This window comes from Humulus lupulus, chromosome 6, assembly GCF_963169125.1.
Source record: "Humulus lupulus chromosome 6, drHumLupu1.1, whole genome shotgun sequence".
NCBI classification, from domain to species: Eukaryota; Viridiplantae; Streptophyta; class Magnoliopsida; order Rosales; family Cannabaceae; genus Humulus; species Humulus lupulus.
In genome coordinates, this window is record NC_084798.1 from 114,465,474 (window position 1) to 114,478,663 (window position 13,190).

Consider the following 13,190-nt stretch of genomic DNA (forward strand, 5'->3'; position numbering starts at 1 on the left):
TGTGGTGGTGAGGACCTGAGCTTTCTCCAGGCGCCCTGCTACGTCGGGAAGGTCCTGCTGATGGTGGGTTTCTCCTACTACTCCCGTAAGCTGGGATGTCTCGGACGGGCTGAGGAGACGGATATCTGATTGGAGAAGGAGGATGCCTGACTGGGGAGGCGATCCTAGTTCCGTCTGGACAGATCAAATTTGGTGGGGGCCTTTCGGCCCTGCCAGCTTGCTGGTCCCACTCTGGGCGAGCTGGACGAGGCGCAGGACAGTCTTCTGGGACGGGCTGACGTCCCTGTCCCTCCCCGGATCTCCTTCGGGAATTTCCTCGAGCTCTCCTGGGCGTTCTCGAGGAAGGTTGAGAACTAGGAGTTGACATCCTGACCGAACGGCTGTATTGCCGTTGTCCGGTTCCAGGCATTTCCTTGAAGTTTGTCTCTTGATGGTGCGATGAAGGGGTGGAGTTGGCTGCAGGAAGTCTATCCGAACGGCTACGCCCGGGCCGGTTACCCCAGTTAGACTTAGGAGCCTCACCTTGCCTCTCTCCAACGTTAACGTTGGTTGTGAGAGGGGGTAGTCGGGCCAGAATATCCTGGATTTGCCGACTAGCAGTTGCTAACTGGCTCCTCAGCTGAGCGTTCTCCATCTCCACCGCAGTATAATAACACGGGTTCGGATTAGGTGGCCGGGGCGCCGAACTACTAGTATCGTCTTGGCCCGCCGGCTGCTTTCCTGGCCTCTGTTGGACTTCAGGAATTTGTTCATCAGGGATGGCAATATGGTGGGCCTCCTGCCCATCCTGCTGCTCTGTTTCGTTGCCATGCCTTGATCGAGTGGTCACCATAGTCGGATGTTTGTGGCAGCACTAATTGAACTTGCTCTCAATGAAAGCACCAAACTGTTGACGCGGTTCTTCGCCAACAGGTAATTAAGAGAGGGAGAGAAAGGGATTAGTGCTGAAAGTAGAACCGTAACAGATAGGAAATCTTAGGGGATGAACTAGGTGACTCAAGACACGTTTTTAAGTGGTTCAAAGGTTAAAATCCTTCTACTCCACTAGTCAATATTATTGATCTATTCTGGGTATTTGGTTACAAGGTGTATCTCTTCAGAGACTATTTTTTCCAACCCTTATCAACTCCCAGGGTCTCCATATTTATAGGAGAAGGCACCTGGAAGTTGGTAAGGAGGTCATCCCGTGACCTTCTTATTTGTCATATCAACTCTGTGACATTCATGATTAATTCCTAAACCTGACACATAAGTATGGTCAAATCGATAGAGAAGGAGATAATGGGCCGCACGGCCCAACCCAGCTGTGGGTGTCTGAATACGCACGTTCCTGCTGCGTGTCCGAGAAGTCAGGGAGATATCGGACACGTGATGCCAGATATAGGCACGTTTATCTTGCGTGTGTTGACTTTACAAAGGGTCAGAGATCCACGAGAAGCTCGTACCACGAGCTGCTTCCCTGACCCGACCTTCGGCCTTCAGGCTCCTTCTCCCAGTCTTGGGCAGCCTGGGCGAGTCCTTGAGGATACCTCGAGCTAAGGGGGTACGACCTCGAAAACAGGATCTGCGATCTGGGGAAATTTACGGACTAACCTTGATTAGTCCGAGGCTCGATCTGCTAATCAGCCCGTGGGAAAACCAGGGCGTACAAAGCTAAATAGGGCATGCATGCTTATCTAATACTCATAAACATGCATTCCACATATCCATATAATCATAGGATCATGCATATCACATAATCATGCATTTTTATCAATAATTCACACAACTTCCAATTATGCCCTCCCGACACACTAATCAAGGCCCTTAAGCCTTATTAGTAATTTTGGGTCGTTACACTAGGAATAGAGATTTTTGGACAACAAATATCACTTTGTGTTAAGCCTTTGTAACATCCAGTGATTTACATAAAATCATAGACTTGTGATTTTATGTAACTAAGGTTCTACAACTCAAAGGTGCACTCTACTACTTGATCTTATTTGTGCTATTTACCTTGTATTATTTCTCCATTAAAGAGTATATTATCTTTGGTTTATTCTTTTGAATTGTAATATTAAAAGTTTCTGTATAACCATATGCCCAACACGTATGTCTGGTTGGTGTAATGTATAACATTATTTTACAAATGCTAACTTGATTTGATATATACATATATGATATTTTGTTTGTTGAAATGTGTCTTTTGTCACTTTTAATGTTAAAAATGACATTTTTAAAGGAAAAAAAGTGTTTCTGAAGCCCAAATGTTTATGGTATTTTAAAAAAATGTAGACTATAATTTACAAGGGTGTTCACTGGATCGCATCCAATGGATTTAATCCCATCCGATCTAATCCAATTATCCATTCGATGTTGGATTTTTACAACCGATTCAATCCAATTGAATTGAGTCAACCGATCCAATCCAATGGATAATTGAATTGGATCGATTCCATCCATTGGATGCATCCCCTGGTTATTTATTGGATTGGATCCATCCAATCATTTAGAGTCTTTTTAAACCTAATTTTCATTTATATTTCAATTATAAAACACACAAATTACTCATCCAAATGAAAATACTATTTAGTTCTAATAATTTAGAAGCATACAACACAAATTCATCTAAATTAGAAGCATATATGTAATTGGATGATTATTGGATCGGTTCGGTAAGTTTTTATTGGATGTTGGACCCCCATCCAACAACTGATCGATCAAATTTGGATTTTCAAAAATTACATCCGATCCAATAGTAATTGGATATCAAATTTTTGGCGGTCGGTTGTAATTGGATTGGATATATTCTGCACACCCCTAATTATTTATTAGGGAAAAATCCAATCAAATCTGCTCGAAAGTCGTGGAATCTGAATTAAAAAAAACCCATAAATAACCAAAAATGTTTCACTACCACTTTTCCAAAACTTGAACCCACTAAACCTAAATTTGGTGACCCAAAACCCCTGAAACTCAACCCATGTGCACTCTTAGTGCGAATAACATAATATTCAAGTTATTATTAAAAGAATCCTTTAGCCCACAATGACATTATCCTCAAATTGTATAGCATTGCCTATCCATAGGAACAACGTTTTATAAATTCATATATAGAATGTAAAAGTATTTAAGATATTTTAAAAGTTATATTGAATATTTAATAATTTTTGCGTGATAAGAATTCTCTATGCCACAAATTTGGTATAGCGCATCGTGCTTAACTTTGGTATAAAGTTATGTAATTTAAAAAATCATTCCAAAGAATATGACTAACAAATTGAGAGCGATTCTAGGGATGTTGTTTCTGAGAAGAAAAGTGTCTTCCTACCTATGAGGCTCATTTTAAAAAACACTCTTATTGGTTTCGAATGTGTTAATAATTTGAAGCATAGGATAGATGGTAAGGAAGGGCATCTTGCCTTGCATCATGATATGTTAAAAGCCTACCGTGTTAAAAGGTCTTTCCTATGTAATATGATGTTAAGACTAGGGTTACTTCTTGATTGGGTTTGAAAGATTCATGCTTGTACCTCGATTATTGATTATTTTTCATTTTGCATGGATATATATGTTCGACCAAATAAGCCTAGGACGTGTCTTAAGATAAGGAGACCCCTTATCTCCATTTTTATTTCTCATCTGTGTAGAGGACCTATCCTTTTTAGTTCGACGAGATAATGATCATGGGATTCTTTGAAGTATTGCCTGTGGTCAGTTTTGCCTTAATATCTCGCACTTTTTTTTCTCTCTAAATGACAGTCTTTTTGTAGAGTCCCAAATCTCCTAATAAGGTTTAGTACATTGATTAGCGTGTCAGGAGAGCACGAGGGGCATTTAAGTGAATTATATTATTATATAATCAAGTAGCATGATAGTGTGTATTTAATGTGTTTAAAGATCCACTTTTGTTGAAAATGAGCATTTTTGTAATTTTGACCCGTTGAGGCTGTAGTCGTAATTATTATGTGATATGTGCATCGAGACCACATTATTTATGCGGATATATGTGATTTTTGGCATGAGTGGATCCTTTTGAGTGGTTTTAGCAAAAAAATCACAATGAGAGAAATACCCGGCTCCGGTGGAGCTTAGGGGTATTTTGAGAATTTTCATATTTTGAGAGTATTAGTAAAATAAATTAATTGATTTAATATTTATATTTGATGGATCTTAATTGATTAACTGGAGATTAGTGGTGTAATAAGAGTTTTAAGGAAAATGACTAAACTACCCTTGGGGTTAATAAAGAGACGGAATTAGATGGAGGGAAAAATGATCATTTTACCAAATGATTAGAGACAAGGAAAACCAAGGCTGAGGGTTTGGAAGATCACATTTCCCCCTCTCTCTCTCTCTCACCTCCCTTCTCCTTACTTTTGCTCTACTAATCTTAAGAACAAGCTTGAGCTAGAGGTAGATTTTTGGGGTTGATTCTTTGTGATTGGAGGAGATTCAAGCTCTTGGGAGAGTACTAGCAGCTGCCAAAATCACAAATCAAGCTAGGATTTTGAAATTTTAGCAGAGGTACGAGGATCTCTTCTCTTACTTCATCATAGTATTCTTCAATTGTTTTTGAGATGAATTGGGGGTGTGGGTTTGATTTTTGGAAATTAAGGTTCCTAGGCTAATTTTGCATGTGTGTGTGTGTGTGTTGATGTTAGAAACTAGCTTTGAACTAACTTTGCAGCTTGGTTTCTTAATGGAATCCATGTTTTGAGATTGATTTTTGGATTGACGAAATTTGGGGATTTTATACATAATTTTTTAATTGGTTAGATCAAAGTTGTAATTATGGGTTTAAAGATGTCTATATAGTAGCCGCTCATGGTTATTTTGGTCGATTGATCTTCCAATATTCTAGTTTCAACAACTCTCGTTCTTTACACTTCTTCTTAGCTGCTTGGCTTGTAGTAGGTATTTGGTTTACCGCTTTAGGTATTAGCACTATGGCTTTCAACTTAAATGGTTTCAATTTCAACCAATCTGTAGTTGATAGTCAAGGTCGTGTAATTAATACTTGGGCTGATATCATTAATCTATATGGAGTATTGATTTTTGATACATAATTATGGGTTTGGTACTAGAGACAACATTTGGATGGGTTTGGTACTTGAGACCACATTTGGATTTACTTCCAAATAGGTGTTTAACAAATTTTGTGACTAGAGATTCCAAGAGGCTCGGGAGAGGATCACACTCGAGGTCGTCTTGATTCTCGCACATGCATATAGAGGAGGGAATCGACCCTGATTAATGAGCGTAGTTATACCTGTGCATTTAATCTGTTTAGGGTTGAGTACCTTTTTTTTTTTTTTGCATAATTACATTTGTCTAGATAAATTGTACTGAATCGTCTATGATTCAGCTTGGGCCGTATTCGGAGATAATCATTCGAAACGTAGGCTGTGATGGCAGGGCCACTATGGGAGTGTTGTACACACTCGCCCGACAGAGTCTGTAAGCTTGGTGCCCCAGTGATGCGCCTTGCTCGGCATAGGCTATATAAATTGTCTATGAGTTTGAAATGAATATGTTTATAACTTGTAAAGCGTGCTAGTTGTTGTTTATGTTTAAAATGATTTTATTATGACTTGTTGAGTTTTCTTGTTGGGCCTTCGCTCACGGGTACTCTATGGTGCAGGTAAGAGCAAGGGGAAAGTGGAACAACCATGACTTGGAGGGCTTTGGAGCAATACATACATCTTCGGTCTGCTCGACTGTCAAGGTTGGGATATATGAGGGACTTGTGTTAAAAAATACATTTTTGTCGCTTAGGTCAACTATTTTTGAGAACACTGAATGAAATTATGTTTGTTTACTAGCTTTTTTGCTAACAACTAATTAAACAAAGCATAAAGAAAAAAAGAGATTAAGATATGGGATCTTACATGGTTCATGTTATAAATAAACCCTAGTCCACGAGTCACTTGTATTTAGGAGGTTGAAGCTTACAAATGTCAAGCTTCTATGGAGGTTTTCAGACAGTGTTTGACAATGCTCGGAAAAATAAGAAGTGAATCAAAAGTCCTTTACAAAGTGTTCCCTAGCTTTATTTATAGATGGCTGAGGGCAATTAGTTCCCTAATGAGGGTTAATGACAATTATCTTCCATTAATGGGGACTTAAATGTACAATAAATGGTAAATTCCTTCATTTACAATGCGAGTAGGCCCATTATGAGGTTTTTGCCCACTACTTTATGGGGTAACATGCTCCTAACAGTGTTAGGAGGGTTGCTGCACATTTTTCCATGTCAGGCGGCGTCGTGAGACATCCTTCTTGTCGCTTGTATTGAGTCGACACCACGATTTGTGCAACAATGAATGTCAAAGGGCTGCGTGAGGTGCAAGATCACTGTGCTTGGCACCTGGTAGCTCTACTCCAAGTCCGGAGGATGATTCTCACAGACCTGGAGGACATGAGTAAAAGAGATTGTCTTGTTAACGTTGGAGCAACATGCTTGGGAAGTAGCTTTTCCACGAGGACATGGTCCTCCATTGGTGGTTAATGGTGATTGTAGGCAAGGCTTTCCTTTCGTGGAGCTCCAGCAAGATCCAGTGGACTTAATCAGCTTTCGTGAAGACTTAATTACTCTTTAATGCATGCCATGTGTCATTTGGTGAAAACACGGACAACAATGTTTTAATTAACCCTTTCGGGATCCCATGTAAACCTTTTATAATATCAATGAAAATTTTAAACCTTTTTACCAAAAATTTTGGCACTTAAACCTTTATTTTACTTTTTTTTTTGTAGGAAAACCTTTATTTCACTTTAATTACACTTTTGTTTAAGCCTATTGACCAAAAATTTTGGTACTTAAACCTTTATTTTACTTTACTTACACTTTTGAGTAGGGCATTAGTAGGGCCCAAAATTGCTAATAGGGCTTAGTGCATTGATTAGTGTGCCGGGAGGGCATAATTGGTTATATGTGTTTAATTGGTTAACTGTGTGACTACGTGGCATGTATGATTAATATGATTATTTGAATATATTATATGCATGTTTATGAGTATTAGATATACATGTGGGTCCTTTATAGCTTATAAGGGTATAATTATAATTTTGGCCGTTGAGGGCATAAATGTGATTTTATGTGATATATGGTTGAGAAAACATTATTATGTGGATATATTTGCAGAACATGGCTTGAGGCGATCCTAGTGAGCGGATTAGCGAAATAGTCACAGCGGGGTTTAAAATACTAGGCTCGGGGGAGTCTAGGGGTATTTTTGAGAATTTAAAGGATATTCTAGGGATTTATTAGACATTGAATAAGTATATGGTAATTAATTGGGCACGACGGGATTACTTGGTAAATATTAGGAACACTTGAGGAATCGGCGGGAACTAGGAGCGGAATGACCATTTTACCCCTAGAGACAATTAGAGGACTAATAGGCTTAAAGGGGCAAAGCAATCTTTTGTTGGGTTAGGATATACTCAAAAGACTTAGGAGATAAACCAGAATTCTCTTCCTCACCTCCTACACGTTCTCTCTCTCACTCTCTCTATAACTTAGATGAAACTTGGAGAATTGAAGGAAACTAAGCTGGGAAATTGAGCGGGAGTTTGGAGGAAACTAAGCTGGAATTGGTTAGAGTATTGCTGAGGGTCTAAGCTTCAATTGAGGTAAGAAATTCATACTGAGCATGTTGAAAATTCTATTGAACCATATTAAGATTAGAGTTTGCACGAGGCTTAGTTTTGTTGGCTGGTTTTGGGTTGAATTGGAGTGTTGAATAAGAGTAAAAATTGGTTATGAGTTAGGTATACTGTTTAGACCAAAGGGATGGGAATTCTGGGCTTAAATTTTGGTTTGGCTGCTAGATTGAGATGAAAATTTGGGGTTGGACTCGTGGGAAAATGCCGAGAAAAGGTCATTTTTCTGGGTTTGGGGGCTCGGGTCGTGGCGCTGTTCTTCAGGTGCCGCAGCCTGCATGAAATTTTGAGGCTGGGAGCCTCTGTTCGTCAGGATCACTGAGACTCGGAGGAGGGCAAGCTGCAGACCATGTCCCCCCATCAGTGAGGATTGAGCATCTGTCCTAGGGGCAGGTCGCGACCCTCAAGGGAAAGTCACGACCCTAAATGGGAAATTAAGGGAAAATGGGGTTTAAGGCTCGGGGAGGCCTGGGGATTCGAACCTAAGTGCTCGGGACGATTTCTACTACCCGGTTTAGTAGAAATCGAGGTCCCGAAGGCTAGCTATTATTTTCTAATTATTTATTTGGATTTAGAAATGATGATTCCCATTGATACAGTGACTAGGTCTATTGCCAAAGCTCAGGACTGAGGATTGCGCTCGAGACTGTTCTGTATTCTTCGCTCGGGATTCGAGGTAAGAAGACTGCACCCTTGTGGCTGTGAATGGGATTGTGGTTCCCAATAATTGAATACATGTACTGTGTGATTGTACTATTGATATGACATCTGAGAATGAATGACCTAAGGGTGTCGGGGCTGATGATAAACATATTGAACGCAGCTCAGCCTAAGCGAGCCGGGGTCAGCCAGATAAACGAAGGGCTCGGCCTAAGCATGCCAACCCTAAGCATTTGCGTAATTGACTTTGATATGTATTTGAGATGAAGTGTTTACCAATGTTTGGTTTTATATTTGAATTCTGTTAACTGATTGAACTGCTTGAGTTAAAATTGATTATATTTAACTGTTTTTTTTATGTGCTTGCTGTTATGGTTTTCTTGTTGGGCCTTGGCTCACGGGTGCTATGTGGTGCAGGTAAAGGCAAAGGGAAACTGGACCAGCCATGAGTTGGAGAGCTCTGAGGGCGAGGTGTACATTGTCAACTGTTCGTCCGTCACGGTTGAGGGAAAGTACAGGGACAGAGCCTTAAAATTTGTATTTCGCCATTAGAGTGACTTTTGGATGTATACAACTTTTGAGAGTTGTAAATTATCACTTATACCCTATTTTTTGGGATCCCATGTATTAAACGTCCATTTTAATGAAAATTAATCGTTTATGTTCAAAATCTTTTAACCCTGACCTGATGGTTGACCTTAGGAACACATTTTTATTTAAATGATTTGATTAGCAAGTCTTGCACCGTTTCAAATACACAATGTAACGGTCTTGGTTATCCAAGGCATTACAGTTACACTTTTTTTTTTTCCTTAAACTTCTTTGGAAGCTTATGCTCACTTTAAGGAAATTCATGGATGGTATAGCTAGTGTGGGGGTAATTGGTGAACTTTTTCAAAATCAATCTTTTGCTTTTGTCCTTGATCTTGAGCAAGGTAATATGGAAAATGTTCTTGTAATTAATATTGTGGCTTGGCATGAGAAGTATCTTGGCCTTCATTATTTTGTGAAGAAAATTATGAAAAATATGTTTCAATCCATAATGGGCTATATCTAGAACAAGTTGCTATGTTGGAAGTCCAAACTTTTTTCCAATGGGTGGTAGAGAAGTTTCTTTAAAATAGTTGTTCATTCGATCCGTACATATTCCATGAATCTTTTGCGTCTCCCAACTTCCCTCATACACAAGAATCACAAACTCTGTGCTCCCTTTTGTGGGGTGATGCCAAAATGAAGCTTCACATGTGTTCTTGGGAGAAACTGTGCATAAAAACAATCATGGCCTTTGATTTATACATTTGTTCCTTTTTAATTAGAACTTTATTGAATAAACAAGCCTGAAAACTCCAGGCTAAATTTTTGAATCTCTAGCTACGCAGGTTATTAAGAGCTTTTCTCACCCTTTATGTTCTTTTTTGTAGGCAATGCTAGAGTTCACAGGTCTAAGAGTATTCTTTATGGGAGAGATTTTTGGTTAGCGGTTTGAGGCGATGGGTCAAATATCCTATATACTCTAATACATGGATTATTTGTCCCAAATGGTCCTTCTTAAAAATGTTACTGTGAACTTTCTTAGGCTTCCTAATGGGGACTTGCAATGTCTCATTGGTAAACCAAGATTTAGAAAAAGAAGAAGCTGAAATTATTTTCTCCATACCTTGGCCGCTCATGACAACTTTGAATCATCTTGTTTGGCACTACGATGACGCCAAATTGTACTATGTTCTTAGTGGTTATTGGCATTTGATCTGCTTGCATGGCCTTGGGCAAGTGGATTCTTGAAGAGGCATTCTCAATGGTCTAAGAAACTTTGGGTTCTACATGTGCCACCTAAAGTTAGAATTGTTCTTATGGAAAACCTTATGAAACTAAATTTGTTGAGGACTTTATTTGTCAACGATAAAACTGAGCATAACTATGCCTTTTGTTATGTTTAAATGAATGAGTGGAAAAATTAAACTTTTCCCACTCATTTAGTGACATGATTTTAACTAATCAATATAAATGTCATAATTAGAATCCAATGTTAGAAGGAAACAGATAAATCTCATCATCCCTATGAATAGAAGAGTTTGACGAGAGTGTGAGGGGAAGATTTTTCATTAATTGAGTAGATATAGTATTTATCTTGTGGTTGATCCTCGTTTGAATCTCTCCTTTAACTTTAAAGCTATGTCATCCCCAAATGTGCTGCTAAATGGAAGGATCTTATCATATCAATGTCTATGAATGATAAATCTAGCATAGATCAAACAGTTGAATCAGAAAAATAAGTGCTATCATATAACTTTGTATCAGCTAAATTTAGGAGTTGGAGATAAAAAGACTCAAACCTAAAAGCATGTGTAAATACATATTATTTACTAGAAGTTATTTTTCATATAATTGAATATCTAATTTATTGTTTGAATAAATAATATAAATATGAAAAAATTCCATATTAATTTATGAGTATGATCTTGTACGAGTACAAGAGGATTAAGATCATAGATAATAATTATAATAGTTAGCAACATATTAAAGTATGAAATCTTTAATTAATTGTTGTTAATATGGTTGGCTAAGAATTTTTAATGCAAGTGATCTAGATCCGAATTGCTGATATGGATAAACATCTTAGTAAAGACTCTATATAGGGGAAAAGGTGGAAAAAGTACCCAATGTTTATATTTTTTGTGATTTAGTACCCAACCTTTTCTTTGTGTGGAAAAATATCCAATGTCACATTTCATGTGTATCCGTTAGTACCCACTCTAATAGTTCTATTTAAAACTGGCTGGATGTATGTGTGGCACATTATGATTTTTCCACTTCATAATAAAATACCAATTTTGCCCTTGTATTTTGCCTGAATACTTGATTGGCCCCTATGTTTTGTTAAATGACAATTCGGACATCGTGTTTTGCAAAACGGAACAAAATAGTACCATGAGCCATATTTTGGTCAAATAATTTTTCAATATGACAAAAATACCCGTATTATAATTTAGTTTATTTAATAATTTAAAATATAAGATTATTAAATTAAAAAAATATTATATAAAATTAAAAAAATATTTTAATTAATTAAAAACAAGTAACATAATTTTACTAAACAAACTAAAATAAAATTTAATTAATTCAAATATAAGCAAAATCTAAATAAGATTAAACCCAAATTTTTATCATCCACCAATCAAACTTACAACAAAAATAAACACAGATTTGTATCGACAAAAATGATGAATATTTTTGTTCATCAATATCTTCATGAACATACTGAAACAATCCACATTTATACCCAGAAGTCACAAAAATGAAAATTCAATCCTTTCATCTAAACTCTAACTCAATAATCAACAAATAGTTATAGCTACCAAAATGTCCAATTTTTTATATAAAAAAAAACAGTTTTGACCCCAGATCTGTCCCCAACCAAACCCAATGGATCTATCGCCTAATTTCATTGCATAGATGTTGTCATCCTCGTGACTAAGATATTTAATCTGAAGAAAAAAAAAGTCATTTACAGGATTGAACTATAACGGAAAGAAAAAAGAAAAAAAAACCTTCAAAGTTGCTGCCCATTACCAGATCCACCCAAAGCAAGAAATGAGGCTAGCTGAGATGTCGTGCGACGACTTGCACCAGATATTGGGTCTGGGTTTGAGACAAAGGCGCTAAGGCGAATGTAGATCTAGCCAGGGATGAGGATGAAGGGCATTGGAGGTGAAGGCCAATCTGATTTTGGGTTTGGAGGCCATCAATGCAGAGGCTGATTTGGCCGGAGTCGGAGACGACGTCTGTAATCCATAGGTCCCTTATGCTCGTCAACCTACCTCAAATTAATGTCCTCCTCGTCACCTTAAATCTATTGTCCTCGTCCACCCGAGATTAGTGGTAGCTGAAGAAGAAAAGGAAGATGAAGAACAAGAATGTGTTGCTTCCTCTACCTCTATCTCCTCCTAGGCATTGGTGGCTCTCCGAGAAGTAAAAATGGTTGGGTTGCCGTTGCTGGAGAAGAAGATAGGGTGAAGGTATTGGGAGAGAAGAGAGGGAAATTAGGGTTTATCTTTTCTTATAATTCTATTAAATTTTATTTTAATTAAGTTTTATGTAAGATTTTGGTTAAATAATTAAGTTTAGGATGAAAATTAAAGTTTTAATATTAAATATTTTTTTAATTTAAATTTCATTACAATGTTTAAAATTAATTTAGTATATTTTAAAATAATAGTTTTGATAAAATTTGAGAGCATTTTTGTCATATTAAAAAATTGTTTAATCAAAATTGGGTTCAGGATATCATTTTATTCTATTTTGCAAAACACATGGTCTATTTTGTCATTTAACAAAACATAGGGGCCGATCGAGTATTCAGGCAAAATATAGGCGCCAAATTGATTTTTTTTTAAATTCATCTAAATTTATTTTTAAAATATAATTTTTTTAAAATTAATTTTAAAAATAAAAAATTATTTAAATAAATTAAAAAAGCTAATTTAAACTATTAAAATTTGAAGTAAAATCTGGATTAGAAAAAATTATATTAAAATTGTAAAACTTAAACTCAATTTTGCACAAACCCTTTTCACTCATTTAGATCTGAAACTTCTTCTTCATATTTTTGGTCAAATGATAGCCACTGCCGAGCAGCATACCTAGAAATGACTAAGCGGTGATGACCTCTGGGCTTGCTCAGATCTGTAGGGCACCACCAGATCGAAGTTGTGTTTGAGACAGGATTGGGAAAAAACCATGGATGGCAAACTTCGCGACTAGGCTAGGTTACGAGGGTCGAAGACGACATCCTGTCTGGTGCTTCCAGACGCAATGGGGTCGACACCGAAGCGGGTGAATGGAGGAAAAAAGGTGGCTAGATTTTGGCGAGGGGTAGGGGATCA

At 37.5% G+C, this 13,190-nt stretch overlaps 1 long non-coding RNA gene across 1 annotated transcript; it reads right to left on the reverse strand.

Moving 5' to 3' along the window:
* Positions 1-11,434: 11,434 nt before the first annotated feature.
* LOC133782456 (uncharacterized) lies at positions 11,435-12,013 on the reverse strand. The gene is made up of 2 exons (XR_009870528.1): positions 11,878-12,013; positions 11,435-11,792 (listed from the first exon to the last, which is right to left on the reverse strand). It is a non-coding gene; the product is annotated as an uncharacterized LOC133782456 (long non-coding RNA).
* Between the last annotated feature and the right edge of the window lie 1,177 nt (positions 12,014-13,190).